At 38.3% G+C, this 24,649-nt stretch overlaps 1 protein-coding gene across 8 annotated transcripts in view; it reads right to left on the bottom strand.

Moving 5' to 3' along the window:
• Positions 1-23,378, bottom strand: part of LOC101604374 (protein SMG5-like) — a 136,601-nt gene extending 113,223 nt beyond the window's left edge. For 6 of the 8 annotated variants that reach the window (XM_045142640.1, XM_045142632.1, XM_045142639.1 and 3 more), the window contains exons 1-3: positions 23,350-23,378; positions 8,557-8,673; positions 1,561-1,637 (exon numbers count right to left, since the gene is read on the bottom strand). The gene's annotated coding sequence lies outside the window, so the exon portion shown is untranslated. Of the gene's footprint in view, positions 1-1,560; positions 1,638-8,556; positions 8,702-23,349 lie in introns of those variants that run through there. The other 2 variants (XM_045142627.1, XM_045142626.1) reach the window with 2 other exon arrangements.
• Between the last annotated feature and the right edge of the window lie 1,271 nt (positions 23,379-24,649).

Below are 24,649 nucleotides of genomic sequence, written 5' to 3'. Positions count from 1 at the left end.
AACAAAATATTTTGTTAGTAGAATGAAATCTTCTTTCCTTAATACTTTATTCAAAAGCATTATATCTAAATAGTGATAAAAACATACAGTATAAAAATGGAATGTTCTTTATGCCTTCATTGAATAGTATTCACAAGAACAAAAGAAATTTTATAATAGTCACATTAGAAGAATATTACCACAAAACATCATGGCAAAAATAAAAAGATATTCAGAACCTGTGAGCTATTAGATATGAAAAATTTTAAACTAAAATATGTGTATTAATATTAAATTTGTAATAATTTTCTATAATGATTGTTTTTATATTTATTTATGAGAGAGAGAGAGAATGAGTGTGCCAGGCCTCTAAGCCTCTGCAAATGAACTCCAGACACATGCACCACTATGTGCATCCGGTTAACGTGGGTATTGGAGAATAAAACCTGAGTCCTTACAATTTGCAGGCAAGTATCTTAAGCACTAAGCCATCTCTTCCACCCTGGAATATTTTATAAATATTAAAGATCTCATTTTAATATTCTTCAAAGTATAATTTATATTGTTTTATATTCAGTTTTGATCCCTTTCTTAAGTTTTGATCTCTGTATGGGTGCATTGTTATATATATGTACTGGTTATAACAAGTAACGGAATAATAAGACAGAGCTAATTTCCTCATCAGGAGAATGAATTTGTATCCTGTTCATAATTCTGTTGATATTCTTAATCTTTTCTTCGATTTGCTTGGATTAGTCTTTACATTCAAAGTGAAAATAAAGATGACTTTGTTGAGCACCCCCATCAATTACAACCCCTCAGTTGTTAAAGTGCTTTAGTGCATATGCACTACTGGGCTTCATGGTTTGCAAATGTAGGTGAGCTACAGGGGCAGTCAATATTACTGTACAAAGACCGTTCTAACCAAGGAGCAGAACTTGTTAAAGGTAATAAATACACATTCATATGGAATCTCTAAAATCAATTATTGTATTTTTTCCGGGTTTCAATGATGTCCTTGTAACTACCAGTGTTCTTGCACAAGTAACAGAAGAAAAGTGAGAGTGGAATGAAACAACTGAATGTAGCTTTCAATTGGGATAAGTGAACCTACATTTCCTTATGTATACGCTAGACATTAACTCACACAACATTTATGGAAAATAGGCATGTACTAAATCAGAAATGACAACATATTTCCCAGTTAAAATTCAATATTTGATATAGTTTATATAATACTTGTACAAATATAATCTATTTAATTAGCATTTATAGTTATATATGCCAGAGTTAATAAACATTTCCAATGTCACAAATCACAAATAAGCCAGAATTTCCACTGCCCACTTACATTTTTGCTCTTTTTTCAATAATCCCCTTTCACAGACACTTAAGTTTTTGACATGTAGATAAATTTTAATTCATTTGTACTTAAATTTTAATATAGTTGAATTATATATACATATTTACTATTTTTCATTAAACAATAAAAATCCAAATTTTAAGTTAAAAATTACTGAGCCTAATATTTTTCATTATGACTCTCTTAAAGGACTAAAAGTTTAAAAATAACACATTTACCATGTAGTATTGGCCTGGATCAGTCTGAATTGCACTTATTGAGATCTTCCAAACTATAGTCACCTTTGCCAGCAGTCCTGAAAAAGAATGATATTATTTTGCTATTTTTAAATTGTACCATGAAAAATATTTTTGCTTTTATTTTTCTTGTTGGAAAATTATATGGTGATACCTTCTTCAAAATTGACCATTGTCATCTATTTTCATAGCATGTGCACATGTATACAAAGAGGTATGACTGCATTATACATAAGGTTCAGGTTTTAACAAAAAGAACTCAAGCAATAATCTAGTTAAATATCATGGACATTTCTTTAAATTGCCCAAATATGTTCACTGTTTAGCCATTTTCCTTGTAACCTCAGAAAAGTATCACTTTCTTTCAATATCAGGTAAAGTGGGTAGCTTATAATTAAAGACCTGAGGTTAAAATACTTGATCACTAAAGATTAAAAACCCATGTGGCCCTGTGTGTGTGTGAACCAAGGGTATAGCAGATTCACCCCTCCTTCACTTCCATCCCTAGGCCTGACCTGGAGAGTGTGAATACTATCCAAAGTTTGTCTTGCTGTGGCTTTTTAGCCCCATCCCCATTTCTTTGATCTCTCCACCGTTTTTCCTCATCCTCTTGATTTGAATACCTGTTTGATATCTCCCTCTCTCTCTCCCTCACTCTCTGTCTCTGTCTCTCTCTCTCTCTCTCTCTTTCTGTCTCTCTCTCTCTCTCTCTCTCTCCCCCCCCCCCTTTTTCTCTCCTAATAAGGGTGTGACAACATTCCAAGATTCCACTGTTTTGCCAAACAGCCCATTAGCCTCCTTGAACTGACAGCCTCGTGCGTCAGGCCAGCTCTCCAAGTGTTGTCTGAGAAGCAGTATAATACATAAGATAAACTGGGACCTGGCATTGCAAAATTATAAGTTTGAATTTCATTTTTACCAGATTCATCATTTTTTACCACTTATTTCAACACTTGGAGCTTCAATTTCTTTATTGGATGTGGGTCATAGTACCTCCCTGAAGGAATTCTAAGGATTAAATGAGAGAACATGCATTAAGCATAGTATAGTGCTTATCAATAAATGGCAGCTTTAAAATTATCAGTTATTTGAATAATGCTTTAAAGCCCTTTTCTTTTTTTTGGGGGGAGGGGGTCAGGATTGCACTAGCTGAGTTTAGGGGAGGATTGCTCATGTGCTGTTGTGGATAGAAGCTGGAGATGATACTAAACATTCTACAATGTAAAGAGCAGCCCCGACGATAAGAATTGTCCACTTTAATATGCTAGTCAGGTGAAGATTCAGAATAAAGCCATGAACTTTGAAGGAATGTTCTGTTGCTGGATTTCCCACTCCCACTCCAAACCTTATTGGCAGGATGCTGTGTTCTCTGAAGCACAGTGGTGGTCCTGGTGTTCCTTTTCTATTTTAAAGCAGTTTTTCATGGTTCCCACCTACAAAGTGGGCCCTGGTTACTTGGTTCCTAATGGGGATTAAATGTGCTTTAGAAGCAGCAAGAAATTTGCAAGCTCTCAGTGAAGAGAATTTGTAAAACAAAAACTGAACAGCAGGCTTCTCATTTCTTCTCCTCCAAAGTGGCCTTAGAGGATTCAAAATTGGAAGTGTGAATAAAAGTACTTCATATTTGAAGGAGCAGCATGTGGGAAGCACTGGTGGAATGCCTTCAGGATGTGAAGTTTTGCTGGTACATGAATACTTTCTTAGAAATGTGATGGGGTGTGAAGAAACTACACCAGCGGGAAGAATCATTTGATGTTTCAAAAAACTGAATAATAGGTTCATAGAACATGTACGGTTACAGATCAGTTGCACAGACAGAAAACCCCTTCCTAGTTGTCACCGGCCCACTGACTTTTCTTAATTTATAAACCAAAAGAGAGCTTTACAGTCATTTATTTTCGTTAATTAGCCAATCTGGGGGAAGAGAGTTGGAACTTTTCACATGTAAATTTATTAGCCTGTTTTAAATCCAGCTAAAATAAATAAATAAATAAAACACATTTCCTTAAATGCACAAAGCAAGTGTACTTACCTGCTTAAATTTTAAATAATTTGAAACATTTGATCATAGTAAAAACTATTAGAAAATACACTAATTCTGTGCTGGAGAGATGGCTTAGCAGTTAAGACACTTGTCTGTGAAGCCTAAGGACTCAGGTTCAATTCCCCAGAAGCCACGTAAGCCAGATGCACATGGTGGTACATGCATTTGGCGTTTGCAGTGACCAGTGGCCCCAGCGGGCGTGCCCACATTCACCCCCCCCCCACCCATCGTAAATAAATAAATAAATAACTCAAAAGAAAATTTTCTAAATCAACTCTGTTTCACCCAAGTAATTGCTGTTAATGCATAGATGTATCCTGTCCAGTGTGGTGACATGCACGAGCCAGGTGCCCATTGAGATCTGGCTACTCTCACCCGAACCCTGCTGCAAGTGAAGCAATGAAGAAATGTCAGTCTCTGATGCAACACTCATACTAACTTATACGGTGACTGCATGTTGAAAATGAAAACACTGAAATGCTTCAGAGCTAAATTAGACAAAATATATAGTAAAATTAATGAAACTTACTTTTTTAAAGAATTGAGTTCATTTTTCTTTCCACGTATGTTACAAGACCAAGTTTCAAGAAACATACGGTATGAAATAGTGTCATATACAACTAACCAGTCCATACCCCTTTTGGGGCCTTTGCTCTTCCATTATATAAATCAATAATTTAATTAAATTTCAAAAATTTATTTTTTCCTAGTGTGTATTTGATTTATTGAAGCCAGAAATTTATCTTAGCTAGCACTGTGCAGCATGATTAATTACTTTCTGGTTTAGCTTAATAGATCAAATGGCCATGTTGCATGCATATTTGTCCTGTTAATGAAAACAGAAATACTAATTGCATATATACATCTACCCTTTGGTTTTTGATATTGCCAACTTCTTAAACTCTGACTAGTTGTAGAAATACAGGGAAAACTCAACGTCTGCAGAATGGAATCCCTCCAACAACCCCAAGCAAAGTGAATAAATACCACTTGTTTTGGGGTGAGAGAATTACAGGAGTAAAGTCACTGAAAATTATAGGATAGGGCCAAATAGAATACCAGAAAATTAGTCCCGAAGAGTGGGATTTATGCAAAAAAGTGTCATTTATAAGCAGCTGAAGACACCATATTTAAATTTATCTCAGTGAAAGGCAAGTAGTTGAATTAATGTTACATAAGACATTCATTCTTAATATTGGAATTATTAGTACAGTACCCTTTTTGTGTTTGAGTTAAATCTGCTATAAAGAAAAAAAGTACAAGTCTTAAACATGTTTATTTCAGTTAAGAATTCTTTAACATATCAGAGCAAGGTTTGTTTAAAAACTATTATGGTGTCTTCAAAGACTTGATATAAAGTACATGGATAGAGAATTGGTTTGTTTGTATTCTGTATTCACATTAGTTGCTGAAAAAAAGGGGGTTAAGATTAAAGTTGTTCCCATTCTCTTCATATAAGTATATGTCCCCTTGTTTAACTGACATACTTGGGGCTTCAGTTGTGTGCTGTAATGTCTTATTAAAGAAAAACAAAAAATGGAAAGAATAAAACAAATAATACAAGACTACCAGAGTTATTTTAATTGTAAAACATAAAGTCACTTTCATCTGCAGCTATTGGCTTTAGTTTTAAATTAACTATAAATTATTTTTATGCAACATTTTACATTTTTTTAAAGTCAAAATTTCTTTCAGCTGGCATATGTGGTTCTATAGTCTTTATGAGTTTATTTTTTGACCTTTCCAAACATACATACTAAATTTTGACCCTATGTACCCATATTACCTTCTCTCAGCCCCCTCAGTCCCACTGAACTGCTTCTTCCGTCACTAGTCAGCACCATGGAAGAGCCTCCATGCGGCTCCTCCTCCTACAACAGCTCTGATTTCTTTTAAAGTATACACTCATCAAATAATTTCAAAAGTCTAATTGGTTCATTACTATTTTACTCACATGCATTGAACAACATAACTAGAATACTTAAGCAAGTTATGAGTTAAACATAAAAGATAACACCTACGAAATACCTTGTTAGATCTAACCTAGACTACTCTATGCAATCTGATTTATTATCCCAAAGTCAGTCCTCCTGCTCCTCTAATTCTCTTGATATATACATATTAGTGTGTGTGTTTATGAATCCAATAACCCATCCCTACACACACACACACACAAAATGTAATTGAAAATGGGTTTTCTATCCCATTATATTCCCAGTGTTTGGTATGTTCCACCTAGTATCTGCAGAACCACTAACAGTGATGCTAAATTGGGCATTTTCTTTAAGAAGGAGGGTCTCTTCCTTGCTTATATCTCAAAACTCAAGAGCATAACTTAGGATCCAAGTTTCTCTTAAAAACTTGTGATTAAATATCACCCATGACATGTATTGTAAAATGTTCTAATCATTGGCAAACAAGTGTGTATTTACAATCTGCCTACTGTGTTTGGGGCCAGGAACTTTGTGAGAGTAAAACAAAAAAAGCAAAAACCATACTCCCTTTGCCTTCAGGGTCATAAGCTGGTTTGAAAAAAGATCATTAGAAAGCAAGTGAAATATGAATGTTTATTTCTATGGAATATATATTCAGAAAAAAAGAAATAAAAGCAGGACCAGAATTACCAGAATGAAGAATGAAGCCAATTTTTAAAAGTATTATTGAAATGACAAGCGTGTTTTACACTATGTCCTGGTAGATGGTACAAAACTCAGAGGATTTTACAGAGAGAGTCGGAAGGATGAACCCTCTGATGGGGTTAGATTGACTAACCCAGGTGGAAACAGAGTTAGACAGAGGCAGGTGAGATTTGATGTTCTCAGGGTTTAGCCTAAGTTGGAATGATGAGAGCAGTGGTCCTGGGACCTGAACAACAGCAGTTTTTGCGAAGACCAAACAGGATCTTGTGACTGTTGGGTGATAAAACATGTGCTGTCCAGCCCCAACCCATGGCTACTGTGATAGTGCTGGAAAGTGTTAGCAAGCTGCTGGGTGAGAAAATTTGTCAGCACGTTTACCTTACCCAACTGTTGAACAACCTTGTGTGCTACATTCATAATTGACCAGCAAGTCAAGATATGCCCACCAGTGCAATCGTGGCATGACTGGTATGGAAGGAACTAACTCCTCTCTGACTGGACTTGAGACCTGATCAGTGGGAGAGAATATGTGCCTGGTACTGGAAACCTGCTCAAAAATCTATGGTTGTGAAGGTCATAGACCCTAGTGGTAAGCCACTATTGTTAACTAACTAAATGGATATATTATGCCCATAAAATTGTCTTCTATTTATATTATTTTATCCCTTTTGATTAGTCAGAGAAACTTTTGCTGATGGTGGTGACTCAGAACTCTCCAAAGTGCTGAGAGTAAGTGAAAGTTAAGCAATCAGCACTAATTGAGACATCATCTCCAGGGCTCAGGGAACATTGCAAAAGAGTGGATAGCAAGAATTGTGAGAGCCAGAAAGTGGAGAGAAGCACTTTGGGACACTATCTTCCATACATGAAGTAACCATTATATCATGACTTCATAGTAGCTGTCACTACCTCCACAAGACCTCCACAAAGATGAGCTAATCAACATTGTGACATGAATGATGGAAGAGGGCAAAAGGTGTCAGCAAGATGAGAGGGTCTTACTGAGAAAAAAAGAGTTCAGTGGAGGGGATGGGTGAAGGGGAGGACAAAAGAAGGTATTGGGGGGGATTATGATCAAATTACATTAACTTCATGTACGAATATTTTCAGTAAAAATAACAATTATCTTCTGCTCTACATAATAAATTCTTTTTTGTTTCCTTCGGGCAAGCCCAAAAGTTTGACCTTTTTTTATGAGCGAGAGAGAGAATGGGTACACCAGAGCCTCCACACACTGCAGTTGAACTTGAGACACATGTGCCCTCTGGTGAGCGTGTGCAACATTGCACACTTGTGTCACTGTACATCTGGCTTATGTAGGACCTGGAGAGTCAAACATGAATCCTTAGGCTTTGCAGGCAAGCGCCTTAGCTGCTAAGCCATCTCTCCAGCCCCAATAAGTAATTTTTAATAAAAATAAAAGTGGATAAGGATAGTAAAATTTATCCCAAGGTTTTGAGCACAGATGAAATATAATAACATATAATGAGTTTGCGCATTTTCTCTGTGCCAGGAATTGTTTTATATACTTTCTTAGGATTTCCCCCACATTTTATAATGCTTTCGTTGGTGTAAGTACTAATATTTTCACTATGTTATAGATGAACAAACTGAAATTTGTAAAGTTGTCTAAAGGGACAGCTAAGTGGAAAATTTAATTAAGGCAGCATAAATGCAATGCTTCTAAGTTCTGTATTGTCTCACATCCTAAAAATATGTGGTGACAGATCAATTTGGGAAGATATAACTTGAAAATCTCAAAAAATTGACATATATTAAAGATAGCCTGGGTTTCAGACAATGGTATTTCCAAGTATATATGTCCAAGTAAGATTTAGAAATAAAAGACTTGCGGTTGTGCAGAGCAGAGATCTAAATTTTACAGTAAGGCTCAAGGGGAATAGAAGGTCTTCAAGAAATGAGAACACATCAGAGATATCAAAGATGGTGATTTTTCAATGACTCTTCGTAACTAAATTGATAATCTTGAAAATTAATGTGACCCTTTACTGGTGCTCTATAAACATGAATAGCATGCTTTATTTTAATGGAACTACTGAGCATATGCTCTTAGCATATGTAATCTGCTCTATATTGTTTCCTTGTAATAATGTGGCTAATGAGGAGTTCATACTGGAAGACAAGGGAGCCTCACCCCTTCCTGGTTTTCTTTTCCTTACATCCTAAGCACACAATTCAATTTGACTTGCTTTTTCTTGCAGGGCACTTTTGAATCCCATTGTAATGTTACCAAAATAAAACTATACCACATTATCCAAGCACATGCATACTTACACTTCATTGCAATGCACCATAAATGAAAGAAACAAGCTGGACTTGATGTCAGAGGTCTGTAATGTCAGCCAGTCCCAGGATGACACTGTAGAATTGGGAGTTCAGAGCCTGCTTGGGCTACAGAATGAGTTGAAGGTCAGCCTATAATTTCATGATATTCTGTCTCAAAGGAAAAAAAAAGTTAAAGGGGTGTAGATATTGCTTAAAGGCAGAACCTAACCCATGTGAGGCTCTAGGTTCAACCTTTATTGCAGCAAAGGAAAAATGAGTTAATAAGCCACTGTCTACGCCTGCATTATGGACCTCTCATTCTCACAGCATTTGCCAAGGTAGCACCAGGTACCACCTGATGGAGGAGCTCAGGGAACTAGAATCACTCCCTACGTTAAATATCACAACTGCGGACATACAAGTGTCTTTTTAGTATTTCCTGTCACACCTGATAATTTCTTGGACTGCTCCATATGCTGACGGAGATCTTCCCTGTTGTTTGGAAACCACTGACTTTGTCAGCTTTCTCAAGGGTCAGAAAATTCTTTGCCATGCTTATGTCCCAGTGTCCACAGTCAGTATGTGCACACACTGCAGTCGTGTATCCATAGTCTATAAGCACACACCCTGTGGTCTTGTGCCATAGTGTGTGTGTGCGCGTGCACACACACACACACACACACACACACACACACTGCAGTCCTGTCTGTAGTTGATATGGGCATGCAGTGCTGTACAAAATCCACACAGCCTTTTCCTTTCCAGATCCTAATCCTTGTCATTTTAGTCACTACCCCACACGTAACATCTCCCCCACCCCATTTTTGTTCATTTTACTCTCTTTTAACCACTTTAAGTTTGAGCATTTTTACTGTTTTGCCTTGCTTCTTGTATACAATGTTCATAATTTCCTAGTATTTTATCAATGAGGCATAATAGATTTGTAGCTGCATATTTTTAGGTTCTCTGTATGGTGTCAGAATTATTTCTTGTAATACCCAGTAATTCATGCCTTTTCCACTTTCCAGCTTCAATCACCTTGGAAAGAGGACTTTAATTTATCATAAATAGTGCCAGGTTAATGTGACCCTTGACTGGTGCTCTATAAACATAGTGAGAAATAAGGTAGATAATATAAAATGGTAATGTTAGAAATATTAATTCTTAGCCAGGCATGGTGGCACACACCTTTAATCCCAGCACTTAGGAGGCAGAGGCAGGATGGTTGCCATGATTTTGAGGCCACCCTGTGACTACATAATGAATTCCAGGTTAGCCTGGGCTACAGTGAGACTATCTTGAAAAACCAAAAAAAAAAAAAAAAAAAAGAACTATTAATTCTTGTCAAGTAAATAGAAAATGTTATGAAGAAGTAGATGTGTTTGTTCTGTTTAGGCTGTTGCATTTTGTACGTCTTGCATGTGTGCGTGTTTGTTCAGGACTTCTTTCCATTGCATACAAATGCTAGACATTTAAGCCACTTTTGTCGATCCAGCTTACATGGGTTCTGGGGAACTGAACCCAGGCTGGTATGTTTTACAAGCTAGTACCTTGAACTACTATGCCATTTATCCCACCAACTATTGCTTTTTAATGTATTTTTAGTCCAATATACTCCTCTTTATCTCTTTATTATCTTCTTTCACATTAAATTTCAGGTTTTTCTAGCTTGGACAGATAGTAATCCTGTTTATTAACAGACTCTGGATACTTACACAGTTGAATTATTTGAGATAGTATACAATGCTACACAGCTAGGTAGAAAATTCAGGAAGTTTATTATATGCACACCTGTCTAGGATATGTAATCTATGAAACAGACTTTACATCAGCTTGTAACTTCTCAACACAGTGTTGATAGAAACAATTTATTAAAACTATAACTTCAAATTAAAAAACAAATAACTTGGCTAACTTCTAGATTAACAAAAGTGTTATTTACTTTCTGATGTGCAACAAAAAATGTAGGCTCTGATTTTATTCTAAACTTGAAATCAATATGAGAAAATATCTATGTTTCAATTAAAATAAGCCAATCCCAGTTGATATATAAAAGGTGGCTTAGAATTAAGTATATGTTGCATCATTCTTCAGGGATACTTAGCCTTTTTTCTATTTGCTTCATAATTAGTATTTTATGTAAAACCCTTTTCTGTCCTTCTCTGAACAACACTGATATTTTCACATGACAAATGTAGTTGGGATTGTATTAATAAAATAAATTACAAAATGACTTCAGAAACCATTTTACAAAACTGTACAATACAAAATATGTACAATCTTAGTAACAATAGTAAATATCTACTTTTTCCTTCTGATACTGATAGTTCTCTAAATTTCACCTGGTAAAAACTACAGAAGAGCTGATTGATTTAGGAAAAAATAAAAAATAAAAAAAAACAAGTGGAAAACATAGAGGGGAACAACTGAATGCCTCCTAGCAGTTAAACAATGACAGGCAGGATGGATGTGCTCCTGCAATTCAGTTTGGGCTCTGATGGGAAGATCTTTCTGTTCTCTGTGTACAAAAGAAAAGAGGCAATTGGGCCAGTATGACATGTACAGCAGCTTTAGCCCACAGCAGCAAGTGCTTTTCATTGAAAAAGAACAGTGTAAATAAACACAGGCTGCAAGCTGCACCAAGAGCTCTTGGCTTTGAAAACATCTCTGCCTCTGCTACCATGGAGAACCTGGATTTGGCAATGATAAATAGGAGTGATTTTAGCAGGAAATTTCCCAGACTTGTCTTCTCACATGGTCAAACTAGAAGCCCATCATAGAATGGAATTGAAGAAAAGCATATCTTAGAAAGTGAATGTGAACTCACCCACATCACTGACCAAGTCACCAAGCTGGATCTGATGGTCACTTTTCTATGAGCATAGAGCTTTTCTGCCTTTCATGTAAACCGCATGGGTCTTAAAGCACAGGGCCTTTAGTGACTGTGCAATCATGATGGTGTTCTGTGTGGATGAGATGGCTGTACCAGATGGATTACATCATTGAATGTAAATGAGACCAGGAAGGTAAATGAAAAGTTTTATACATATAAACGTACAAACATACACACACATATCACATGTGCATGCACATGTATGTGGGGGCTGAGAGTGGATTCTAGCACTTTATAATGCAGGGCCAGTGTTCTACCACTCAGCTACAGCTCCACTCCCTCCACAGTTCTTAGGGCAGTGTCCTATGGGTGCAGTGGTATGAGCAGGAAATTCTAGTACTTGAGAGGTTAAAACAGGAAGGTCATGAGTTTGAGGCCAGCCTGGGCAACACAGCAAGATTCTTCAGGTGAAAAACTAAAACACAAGTATAGAGATACAGCTCAGTTGGTAGAGTGTTTGCCTAGCATGCACAAAGTCTTGGTTTCAATCCCCAGCCCTGCGTAAAATCAAGGTACGGTGGCACACACCTGTAATCCTAGTACTTGGAAGATGGAGTCCAGTTTAGGGTGTGTGAAATTATGTATCACAATAAATAAATAAAATATAGTCTTAGAGCTTAGAGTGGACATAAATAACAAGCATTTTAGTTTTGTGAGGGATGGCACTGATTATAATCTCCAAATGACAAAGAGACATTTCAGATACACTCAAGGAGTAAATCCTAATTTCAATGCTTTGCCTCAGTTATTTAGAGAGCTGATAACTATGATAAAATTTATTTTGTATGTTTTAACACTTTTTTTGTTTTGGATTTTTGAGGTAGGGTCTCACTGTAGCTCAGGCTGACCTGGAATTCACTATGTAGTCTCAGGGTGGCCTCGAACTCATGGCGATCATCCTATCTCTGCCTCCCGAGTGCCAGGATTAAAGGCATGCGCTGCCACGCCCAACTTTTAGCACATTTTTGTTTGTTTGAAACAAGTTCTCAGGTAGCCCAGCCAAACCTCAAACTGTCTTTGTAATCGAGGATAAACTTGAACTCCTGCTTCTCCTACCTTTGCCTCCCAAGTGTTAGGATTGCAAGGGAGCACCAGCATGCCTATGTAAGGTCAGCCCCCTTTCTCCAGGGCTAGTACTTGAATCTAGGGCCTCACACATGCAAGGCAAGCATTAGACCACAGGCTCAGACTACGGAACACATTTAAAATGCTAACATTAATGGCATTTACTGCTCTTGATAACTTACACTAAATAGTCCATATTTGTCTTTATGAATTGAGCAGTTTAGTAATGTCTGTATGAAAGCAGGTTTAACAATTTCAAAGAAAGCAGACAAAATTATTTGCTATAAAATAAAAGCAAGACAGGAAAATCCTGTTTTTAGTGTGTTAGTGTTTTAGCCTAAAATTATGTTCAGTGAGAAAACCACAAGTCCAGGTCTAAAACAATGAAAGTATGTTGATCTATAAGCATTCTAACCAACCTAAAATTTGTTCCACATACTCCACTCAATCATGAAGATATTAGGTCTCCTCCTCCCAATGTCACTGAAAGACAGTGTGTTGGCCATCTCACTCCTTGAAAATTGCTTCTGTGCCCTCAAGAGAATAGAGGAATGGACCTCATATGGTGCACCCAGGAGTTTACTGACGAATAAAAAAGCAGCGGAAAAGCAGCAACTTTCAATAACATCAGAGGGAGAGCATTGTGATTAAAAAAACAACAATTAGGGAAACAAACCTTCTTCATGCAAATACCATTCAAGGCTCTGCCCATCACATTTGGGAGTCTACACAACAAAGATGCATTCTAGTGTTTACAATTATTGAGCATATCTGGATTTTCAGCAAATCAACAAGCTTTAAAAAGAGACAAAGTCAAAGCACTGGAAATATTTATTTATCTTTTTTGAAGGGCTGCTGCAATTAAATCATGTGGATGCCTCTCAGTTGGCAAGAAAATGAGATTTCTCAAAGGTTTCAGATTGAAAAGCCTCACACAGCTCTCCAGGCAAGAAGTTTGGCAGTGGTGCTGAAAAACTACAAAGGCAAATTCCCAAATATTTATCATATGATTTGTATTCTGCACTCATTGCCTGTCTCAATGGCAACAGGAAAGGATGAAGTCAGATTACAGGAATAGAATGCTTGAGAAAGGACTTACATACTGAATGCACCATGGAAGACCATAGCAACAGATCTGCTGTTAGCCTTTTCTTACTAAAGCTGACTAGAACAAATAAATTACCTTTGGGAAAAGACCACCAGAAAAAAAAAAAAAAAAAAACTTCAATATTGAAGGATAATCATAGTCCTCCTGGTATAAATAAATAAATACATGGAGTTTTTCTGCATCAACTTCCTATGTGAATTATCTTTCATCATTTTTCAAATTACAGAAAATTGACTGGTCTGTCATAATGTCTGATAACAGAGCTATTATAGCAAAAAGAGGTGAAGAAATGAGTACATTTCCCACCATTAGAGAATCATATGTGCACTTAGCCTTAATGCTCCATGGAAAAAGAATTCAAGGGATTTAGCTATAGAGAAAGGAGAAATTTATAATTTTCATTTTCTTTGCTATAAAGAAAAAAATCATATTCTGGTTTTATAAGTAGGACTTCATTGTGATGTTTTTGGTGTGAATTTATTCTTGGTTTGGAGCTGGAGATAGAAAGAGCTCAATGCTAATATTAAATGTTTATAGGTGACGTTCATTATTTTCTTCTATTCTCATGGCCACATAACCAATCCAAACACTGCTTGGGTGCTGTGCAAATGAACACAATAAAGTGAGAAATCACACCTATTTCCTACTACCCTGGCATGCTACTTAACTTTCTCCAAACATTTACTGGAGTTCTTGGTAAATAACAAGGGCTCCATTGATATTTGTTGAATGAATGAAAATCACTTATTTCCAAAATTTCCAGGATTCAAAGTGTGACTTTTGCATTTAATAAAGGTCTAACTGCAAGTCAGTTCTTAGGCAAGGTCAGGGAAAATGATTTATTATTGTTTGTTTCATCCCCATTGTATTTAGAAATGGATAGACTTCGTGTTTAAGACAATGTGCTCTCAAATATTCATTACTGCATAATTAAAAGCCAAATGATGAGAATAGATCTTTAATTATTTACATATAAACATAACTTATATATAATTACAATTGATTATATTTATCCCCTTTTCCACACTTCTGTCTATCCCTAGAAAGGTATTTCTGAGTTTATAACATTGACAAAAGACTATTGACATTAGGGAAGATAGAAAGATAAATAGTAATTTAGATGCAAATGTTGCAGGTGTTTACTCTGGGAACTACAAGCATATTAACTTTAGTAACTCACACTTCTATACTTAGCCTCTCAAGCATTAGGAAATTGGCTGCTCTCAAAGAATATTTAAAGCAAATTTGTAGTGTGAAATTTTCTAGTGCTCCCTGCATAAGTAACTATTTTCCAAGTTTTAAAATAGATCTGCATAAATCATATATGCATTTGAAAATGATGCATTATACTGAACTTATAACCAAGAATATAACAGTGTAACTATATGGCTATTTAAAACTACAAATGAGAATATATTTCAGAAAATAAATCTTTGCCTAGAACTGTTTCTTTTATAGTACTAAAGGTCCAATAAGTGGCAGGAGAAAAGAGGAGTAACAAGGAATTCTGGGAGTCATTTTTCAAATAGCTTTCTTTGAATTCTTACTCAAGAGAATTGAACACATTAAAATAACCAAGCTAAGATTAATATTTCATAATATGTAAGATAAAATACATATGTTTTCTGTGGCAGAAGCTTTTCAAGTCATACCAATTTGGAAATCATTATTCTCACTTGGTCACTTAAAAATTCTTTTGAATTGATAATTCAACTCATGCTACAAACCCCAGAGCAAATGGCGCTTCTGTTTCTCACATCTGTAATATGGCTTTGGCTCTCTGCTTCGCTGTACACCCATGCAGTTCCCACACAAAGTATATGCAAGACCAGAAATTATTCTCTCCTATCTTATTGCCAGGACAGGAGTAAAATGTCTTTTGGCTCTAGTAAATCGAATTACCTAATTTGGAGGGCTAAAGGAACTGGACAATAACTGCGGGTGGAGACTGGAAGTGGGGACGAGTGCTCTAGGCAGTGGGAATACTTGTGAAAGTCAACAGTGAGTGCCAGGGCCTGACAATTGAGGGTTCTTTCATCTGTACATATGAGTTTTATCTTCAGGACACTGGCAAGAATCAGGACGATTCTCTTAAGGGGGAACAGGAGGGTGGGAGTGATGTACACACTAAAATACTCCTCTAGCTAGTGTTTATTTTAAAAACCGAGTCAGAGAATGTGGAAAAATGGATCAGTGGTTAAAGGCACTTGCTTGTAAAGCCTTGCTGGCCCAGGTTTGATTCCCTAGTACCCATGTAAAGCAAGATGCATAAAAATCGAGTCAAGGAGATGAGTATAGGAGGCCAGGTTAGAGATCTAGGCAGAAAGACACAGAGAGAAATGAATACATTTCAAGGATAACTAGGAGGTAGATCAAATAGAACTCAGGTTTCAATTCAGTAAAGGTATAAGAGAGAGAATTACCAGGGTTAACCAGGTCTCTCAGGGTCTGCATGGTGATATCGTGTATTACCTCAGAGACAATTCCAAAGACAAGTTGTAGAAGCATCATCATCCAAAAGAGTACCTGAGTATGTGTGCATTCTAGGGCATAAAAGTGGAGGTGTGGGTTGGAGAGATAGCTAAGTAGTTAAGGAGCTTGCCTGCAAAGCCTAATGACATGGGTTCAATTCCCCAGTACCCACATAAAGCCAGATGTACAAGGTGACACATGTGTCTGGAGTTTGTTTGCAGTGACTAGAGGCCTTGGCATGCCCATCCTCTCTGTGTATGTATGTGTGTCTTTTTCTCAAATAAATAAATATAAAAGTTGAGGTATTCAGATTGGTAAGGGTTTATAGAATATATAGGTAGCCTGCCTACAAAAGTCATTGAAACAATTGTAAATAAGTACTTTACCCAGGGAGGGAAGGTATGATGAAAATATGAAAAGGCAAGCAAAACATTTAAGGAGCTAAAGCATACCAAACAGTAGGGGAAAAATCGAGAGGGAAAGTATGGTTTTCACAACTGTAATACTTGGGGCTGGAAAGATGGCTTGGCAGTTAAAGATACTTACATGCAAAGCCTGACAGCCCGGGTTTGACTCCTCAGTGTCCACATAAGGCCACATGCATTAAAAGGTGCATGTATCGGGACTTCATTTGCAGAGGCAGTAAGCCCTGGCACACCCACACTCACTCTCTCTGTCTGCTTCTCTCTCTCTCTCATTCGCTCTCTCCCTCACTTATAAATAAATAAACAAACAATTAAAAAAACTGCAATAGGTTATGGTAAATGCTAATCAGAACTCAGGATGAGGGTAAAAACTGGTTATTAGATTAAGCCGCACAGAGGTAATTTGTGACTTTCAGCAAGAACTGTCTGGTAAAAATGGTAGGTATGTGAGTGGAGTGGACAGGGTGTGGGGGAGAGTAGTTCTGAGACAGATGATATAGCGTGCCCAGCTATCCTCATCCGAATTTTAATGATAAGGGAAGAGAACCAAGCCAGTAATACAGACACTAGAAAGAGAATGAATCTCCGGGAGTCATTTATTTCATCTAGAAAGATTTCAGTGTGCTTAAATGCTTGTGTGGAACATACAGCAGGAAAGTAGGCTGGAGGGGGAAAGAGCTTGTAAGGCCTTACTCTTCCCTGAGGATTTATATGCATTTAATGACTGCAGGAGAAGAGAGAGATTTTCTTCAGTGATATAGCCACTGGTGAGCTACACGTGCACCAGTATTCCTAATGAAATGCATTGGTTCATGTAAAAAAATAAAAAACCAAGCATGAAAGTAGAAGCATGTCATTGGTTGTTGGTCTATTGGGAAGAGAAAGGGGACCAGTGGGAGTGAGAGAAGGGAGAATAAGAGAAGGTATGTACATGTATGAAAATGTCATGTTGAATTTTAGATATAACTTGTATGTCTAATAAAAAGCTTCAAAAATTAAAATTAGGGCTGGGGAGGTGGCTAAGTAGTTAAATGTGCTTGCTTGTAAAGCCTGTCAGACCAGATTCAATTCTCCAGTGCCCATATAAAGTCAGATGCACAAAGTGGCATAGAAGTCTGGAGTTCATTTACAGTGGCAGAAGCCCTGGCAGGTTCATTCTTTCTCTGTCTCTGTCTCTGTCTCTGTGTGTGTGTGTGTGTGTGTGTGTGTGTGTCTCTCTCTCTCTCTGTCACACACACACTATATATATATAAATATATATATGTATATATATATATATATGTATATATATATGTATATATGAAAATATTTCTAAAAATAAATGAAAGTAGATAAAGATACTTTTAAGAGAATAATAGGTAGGCTTAGCATGTATTGGGCTTTCTCCCAAGCTCTTCAGGTACACTATCCATGGATGCTCACAGAAGCCTGGGTGCTGTGAGAAGAACGATGGTTATTCTACTTTAGCTGCTATCTGAAGCCAGCATGATTCCAGAACACTAGTTTGCTACTCATGGGCAAGTTAAAACAAAATCATCCACAAACACTCTGTACTAAACTTATGCTTGCTGTGTTTTGGTTGGGGTGGGGGTGGGGAGTTGAGACAGGGTGGCCTTGAACACTCATCTTCCCGCATCAGCCTCCAAAGTTCTAGGATTACAGGTTCATACACCATAGCCAACTGGTGTGAGATTTTTTTTTTAAGCTGATGCCTTATTTTACTTAGTGCCAAGGAAATCAATCCTGTTGACTTAGAAAGATCGATTGGATAACTTCTGCAAAGTGTAGAAGAAGTGAAAGGCAAAGGTCACTAGGTAAAGAAATCTTTAAAAGGGGTACATGGGAGAGGCGGAGTGAAGGCAGGGGATTATAGGTTTGGATGAAGTGCTTTCTTGTGCCTTCACTGTTTGCCAGTCAATCTAGAAGAAGGGAATCTGCACAACTTGAGGGAGAGGTGGGTAGGTTTAGAACATGAGGGTTGTTGGTTTGAAGCAAGAAGGAGAAGTTGGTAGGTTTGAAGTAAATCCTGCTGTGAACAGGAAAAAAAAAAAGTACTGATTAAAGAACATGAAATGATTGCTATGCAACACTCAGGCCCCCACCAGCTCCACCAGCTAGAGTGCCATTCATCAGGGGTCTTGGGGTTCCCTCTGTGCTTAGATGCAGGGAGAGGAGACCATCCAACGAGGTTCCAGGAGTCAGGGTGGTGGAGTCAGGGTGGAGAACCCAGCATGCACACACAGAGGACTTTGCTTGGAAACAAACCAAATACACAAGGGGAATGGGGGAAGGGGGTATGGATCTATCTAATCAGGTGCTTGTTGTACCTTCTTTAAAAGTATAGCTATATCTAATTAATTAGCCAAATAAAAGGGTACAAAATGTGTCTAAAGATGTAAAAAACTAAAATTTGTTGAGGAAATTTATGGCTATTTTCTGTACTTCCTACTTATTTTTTCTGTAAACCTAGAATTTCTTTTTAAAATACCATGTAGTAATTTTTAAAGTAAACAAAAGAACAGAGAACCATCCAGATATTGACTTTCCTTGTTTTAGAATTGGTACAATTGCTTAGCTAAAATTGGCTCATAGCTCATCTTCCCTGAGGTTTTCATGAATTGAGGGAGAGGAGAAGAAAGGAAAAGAAAGAAACAACCAACCTATAGTTGAATCCCTATTGTTTTTAATCGAATTGCTGGGCTTGTTATAGATGTTAATCCTTAAAGGAAGCCTATGAGATCACCATTTGTACACCTTACAAATAATGTCATAGAGATGTGGAGATGCCACCTAAGTCACCTGCAGAGGCTCTAGGGGTAAAGACAGTAAGCACTGTCTACAGACAATGAGCACCTGGTCATTTTCCAGCATCCACTGCATAACTTTTTTGTCACTGGCATTCAGCCGCCTGTGTGACCTTACATTTTGAAAGCTCTCTGAAATAGTTACAATAAAGTTTGAGTAAAGACACTAGGAAGCTTTGCTATGAAGTTTGTTTTGCTACAACCTACTCTTGACGCTTCAAAAGAAAATTCACTCATGAATCAGTAGGTGGCAGTATAACACGGTGTTCTTAAAATTTTAAGTCATATTAATTAGCAAAAAACTGATTGAGACTCCTCCACATATTGGGCTTGGTACTTTTGTGGGCAGTCAGAATTGTAAGACAAATCCTTTTCTTCCAAACACTTTCAGCCAGGCAGTAAAGATTTAATGGGTAATCCTAAACCGCTGTATGCATCAGCTCATTTAGGCCTGTATGGCAGCAGAAGTCTTTCACAGTGGGAAGCAAAAAGAGAAGAAGAGTGTGCAGGGAAGGGAAGGGAAGGGAGAAAGAGGGAGAGGGGAAGAGTGAGAGAGAGAAAGGGCAAAGATAGAGTGGGGAGGAAGAGGGAAGAGGAGAATAGGGAACAGAAATGAAAAGGAACTCTCAAGAAAACAAAATCAATAGGACCGATTTATCCTTTAAAATTCATCTCACTTCTCACCCCAGGAAGCCTCAGACTCCAGTCTAATTCAAATGCTGGCAAGCACTTTAGGCATCTATCTGACATGATGCCAACACCCTGAACAGTGTCATAGCTGATGGTCATGTACATGCCTCCAGTAAGCCTGGAGACACTAGCTCAGAATAGAAACATCAATAACCACAGATGGGTAATAGGTGTATGGCTTTTATCATCCCTTCTCCCTTAACACTTTTTAATCTACCTTTGATAGGAAAGGACTTATTAAAATCTTTTTTACTGTGAAACTCAGTTTCCTTCTTTATGTCATAATTCCTATGGGAAGGCATTGTTCCTTTTTTAGAAAAATATTTTATTTATTTATTTATTTGGGAGAGAGAGAGAGTGAGAGACACACACACACGGGGGGGGGGGGAGAAAGGGAAAGGCAGATAAAGAGAGAGAGAGAATGGGCATACCAGGGTCTCTAGACCCTGCAAACAAACTCCAGATGCATGCACCACCTTGTGCATGTGGCTCATGCGGGTACTAGGGAATTGAACCTGGGTCCTTAGGTCTTTTAGGCAAGCACTTTAACTGCTCAGCCATCCCTCCAGCCTGTCTTTTTAAAAATATTTTATTTATTTCCTTTTAACAAAAATAAAAATCTCCAAATTAATATGAACATGAAACAAGCCAACAGGAGGTGACAATGGTGGTTGGAACAGTTTTATCTTGAGAAAGAGACGTTTAAGAAACTCTAACCATGTCCCCAGCATAAATACTAGACTTGTCTAATCCTTATAACAGTATTACAAGATAATTACTATTATTAAGTCTATTTTATAGGTGTGAAAATGAAGCTGAGAGCTTAGTTTGCCCAAAGGCATTAACTGGTGCAACTGGATCATCCGTCTTTTACAACTAACCTGCAGTTATTACCTGCTGAGTCTTGAGGGTCCTTAAACAAGTCAGGAAGTAGCACTGTCAGGAAGAGGTCAGAGGGGCCTTAAGTCCACACCTATGGGACTCAGGGACTCATATCTTCTACTCAGTGGCTCATCACAGATCTCTATGGAGACTGGGAAACTCCTATCACTTGCTCTGCTCTTCCCAGAATTAACATCACCGTAAGGCAAGCCAGTGGCTGCGTTTCCTAATAGAAAGAGAGGGACACGGGTGTCTTCGCCCAATCCCTAAGAGAGTTCATTTCTCCAACCTTAGCTGTGCTAATTTTGTACCAGCTTGTCCCAAAATTTCAACTGGTACAGTGACCTCCAGGGCCAGGGACTCAGGAAGCCATGATGGAGCTCCTAAGCTTTCACAGGAGCCCCAGCTGTATGTCCGCAGTTTAAGAAGGTCTATGGCTCTGGCCAGGGCCAAGGAGAGGACAGACAGAGGTGATTAACTTCTTGGAAAAACAATGAGCACTCCAGCCTGCCAGTCATCAAGAAAGCCAGCTGTGACGGCATGCACGGGCCCTAGATGCCATTAGAACTTCATTCCCATCCTGGCGCTGTTTTGATATTCAGTAAATAAGTCTGAAAGAAAAGATTTGTTGTTGTTGCTGTTTTGTTTTTTTAAGCTAACAGAAAGACAATTGGGATCAAGGTATTAGAACAATGTCTAATGAGAAGTTTTCATCGTTTATTTTTCACAGATTTTATAATGTAATTTTAGGACCTTTAAAAACAATATCAAGTTAGCTTTTCAAAAAGCATTATTTGCTTGCTCAAACGACATTCTAGAGGTAAAGAAGATATGTGGATAGTGAACCAACATCGACCATATTCTTAAATTCTAGATTTATTTTCCCATGATTTTTTTTTTTCTTCAGTGAGTTAGAGAGGAGCTAGGCAAACAGAGCACAGCTGTTTACTCACTAGGTCATGTGATGTCAGGAATGGAGGAAAATTGTTCACATGAATGACCTAGCAAGTGAACAAAGCAGCAAATAAAATTGTTCTCAAGCCAAGCGTGGTGGCGCACGCCTGTAATTACAGCACTCAGGAGGCAGAGGTAGGAGGATTGCTGAGAGTTCGAGGCCACCCTGAGAATACATGTTAATTCCAGGTCAGCCTGGACCAGAGTGAGACCCTACCTCAAAACAACAACAACAACAACAACAACAACAACAAAAAATGTTCTCAGCTCTCCAACTGCAGAGATACCTTTGTCAGTCGGCTCCAACCCCCACCCACGCCACCCCAACACGCCCCTTGCAGACCACCCCTCACTTCCCAAATAGCCCCCTGGTCCCATGAGCTCCTGTAGCAGCGGTCATAACGGCAAGGTGACCACAAGGGGCGCTCTGCTCTATCCTGCGACAATCCTCTGGTCCTTTGAGTAGACAGGCTCAAAACCATCCCTCCTCCCATCTTTTAAAGAAAAAAGGCAGATTTATTTTTAAAGGAGTGTTTACTATAAAGGACATAGGGGAAAGTACAAAGTCACCACTATAAACTAGATTATGTAAAACATCCTTTTAAGTATAATTAGCTAGAGATCTTCCAGGGGAAACAATTATAAATTCCTTTGCTAAGCCTGGACTGCTATGGGAGCTGAAGGAACCTCAGAGCTTCTAGCTGAGGACCCTCTCCTCAGCTCCACTTTCCACTGCCCTTCTCTAGCCTCTGGTCTCCCAGAGGAGGAAGGTGCTTTGGTAGGCCTAGCCTTCAGCTTTTGGATTTAGACCTTCCTGTGTCTGCCTCACAGGTAACTTCCTGTGCCCTTCCTGTGACTCTGTAAGACCAACAGATTGTCTAACCACCCAAAGCAGTTTGTTAGGTAAATATCCAGACTCAGGCTTCCCTATAAAGATGGCAACCAAGAATGACGATTCCCAGACATCTTCATTTCAGTCATTCTAATCCATTGTCCTAAAAGTAAACAACTACCTGCCCCACCTTGTGTCCCCATTTCGTTTTTCACAATCATTGTCCCTATGTTTTGGCTAGTCATTCACTCTATTCCCACAAAGGGACAAAAGGCCACAGTCAACAGATAGCATGTGTTTGGAGAGTACCTCATGTCTGCTTACCTATCAGACAAACAGAAAAATGCATCCTTGTAACTTCCCTTAAACCCCCAGCTCCCAACCTGGGCCTGTTCACCTAGACTTTCCTTTAATTTCTGTTCTTCTCTGAGAAGCACCCCTGACTGAAAATTCATTTGCAGAGCTGAGATAATTGGCACAGCCCAAACCCAATGAATGTTCATGCCACCCTGCCTCAGGTTACCCACTCCCCACTCTGTGTCTCAAGTCTTCTCTGGGCCCCCTCCTCAGGGAGTGATCTTGCGTAATCCTAGTCATTACAGTTTTACAACATCAAAATACCTTAACCACATCGTAACAATAACACACATACAAAAAGAGGAGGGTCGATCACTCACACGAGCTCTTACAGGAAAACAGGCAGCTCTCTCCCTGGTAAGAAAAAAAATACGGGTCTCCACCCCACCACAAAAAAAAATCCCAGGATGCCCCAGAATGCAGTTTCTTTCTTTCTTTCTTTTTTTCTTTTTTTTTTTTTTTTTATGACGTGCGGTAAAGCACGTCAGCTGCTCCTTGTTGCTGTGCAGATCACCCAACATCGGGTCACTGAGAGAGGAGGCAGCGCTGGCTCGCACCACTGATAGGATTAGGAGACGGTGCTTTGTCAGCCCTGACTGAGCCCAGAAAGCTCCAGCATACGCAGGTGAGATGGGGCAGAGGGAGAGTGGAGGAGTGTGACTTGTCCTGGTTGTATGGTTGCAAATGTTTTCTCTTTGGTCATGAAGCTGCATTGTCTTTTCTGAAGTTTACAGTCTGGGGATGAGGTTGCCTGCCAATAAAAACCTGTTCTTTAGACTCATCTGGCTTTAGGGATTGGCCACTTACAGCCCACAGGATTTGGGGGAGACTCCGATGAAATTGTATACATGAAAGAACTCTGAAAATATAAACTTGCATGCACGTGGAAGGTATAAATCATTAAACACTCAATTTCATGTAAAGGACCAATTTGCTCTAGACTTGAGGATGAGTATATAAAGACCTTTCATTTTCCTCTTCCTGTCTCTAGTATCCTATGTTCTATGTTTCTTGACAGGCCTGAACAGGTATATTATTCATAATCCTTAAGGATTTAATCCTTCTAAAGCAACAGATATTTTCTAAAAGGCCAGCAAGACATCCATTTTTGAATGAAAAGACACAGTTACCAAACAACACAATAAGTACTTAAGTAGAAAATGAAAATGATGCATAATAATAAAAGTATAAAGCAGATGAAAGATGAATCTATTATGCTCTATTAGATTATGTCTCTTTGATGATGCAATCAAAATGTTATCAGACATTTCTCCTGATGGTATGAGAAACACTTGAATGGAACTAAAGGCAGCATGAATATAATCATTTGTAAAACTTGCCTTTTAGAACAGCAGAGAAAAACAGGCTTGGGTTCCAAAACTACAGAGCTAAGAGGCACCGGAACACTAAACCATCAGCCTTTCCCTGGCAAGGTTGCCATGGTGACAACAGGGCTACTGCACAGCTTCTCAGTGCCTGCACTTCTGCAGTAAAAGCTTTTCACTGAACACATGTTGGATTTTTTTTTTTTAGGCACACGCCCATCATCAAATACAAAGACATATTGGAGGCAGCTTTATCTGAGTCATTTGCCAAACACAAGTTGTGTGTGTGTTGTTT

The sequence above is a fragment of the Jaculus jaculus genome, chromosome 2 (assembly GCF_020740685.1).
Source record: "Jaculus jaculus isolate mJacJac1 chromosome 2, mJacJac1.mat.Y.cur, whole genome shotgun sequence".
NCBI lineage: Eukaryota > Metazoa > Chordata > Mammalia > Rodentia > Dipodidae > Jaculus > Jaculus jaculus.
The sequence above is the reverse complement of the archived record's forward strand: the minus strand, read 5'-3'. Positions and strand labels throughout refer to the sequence as shown.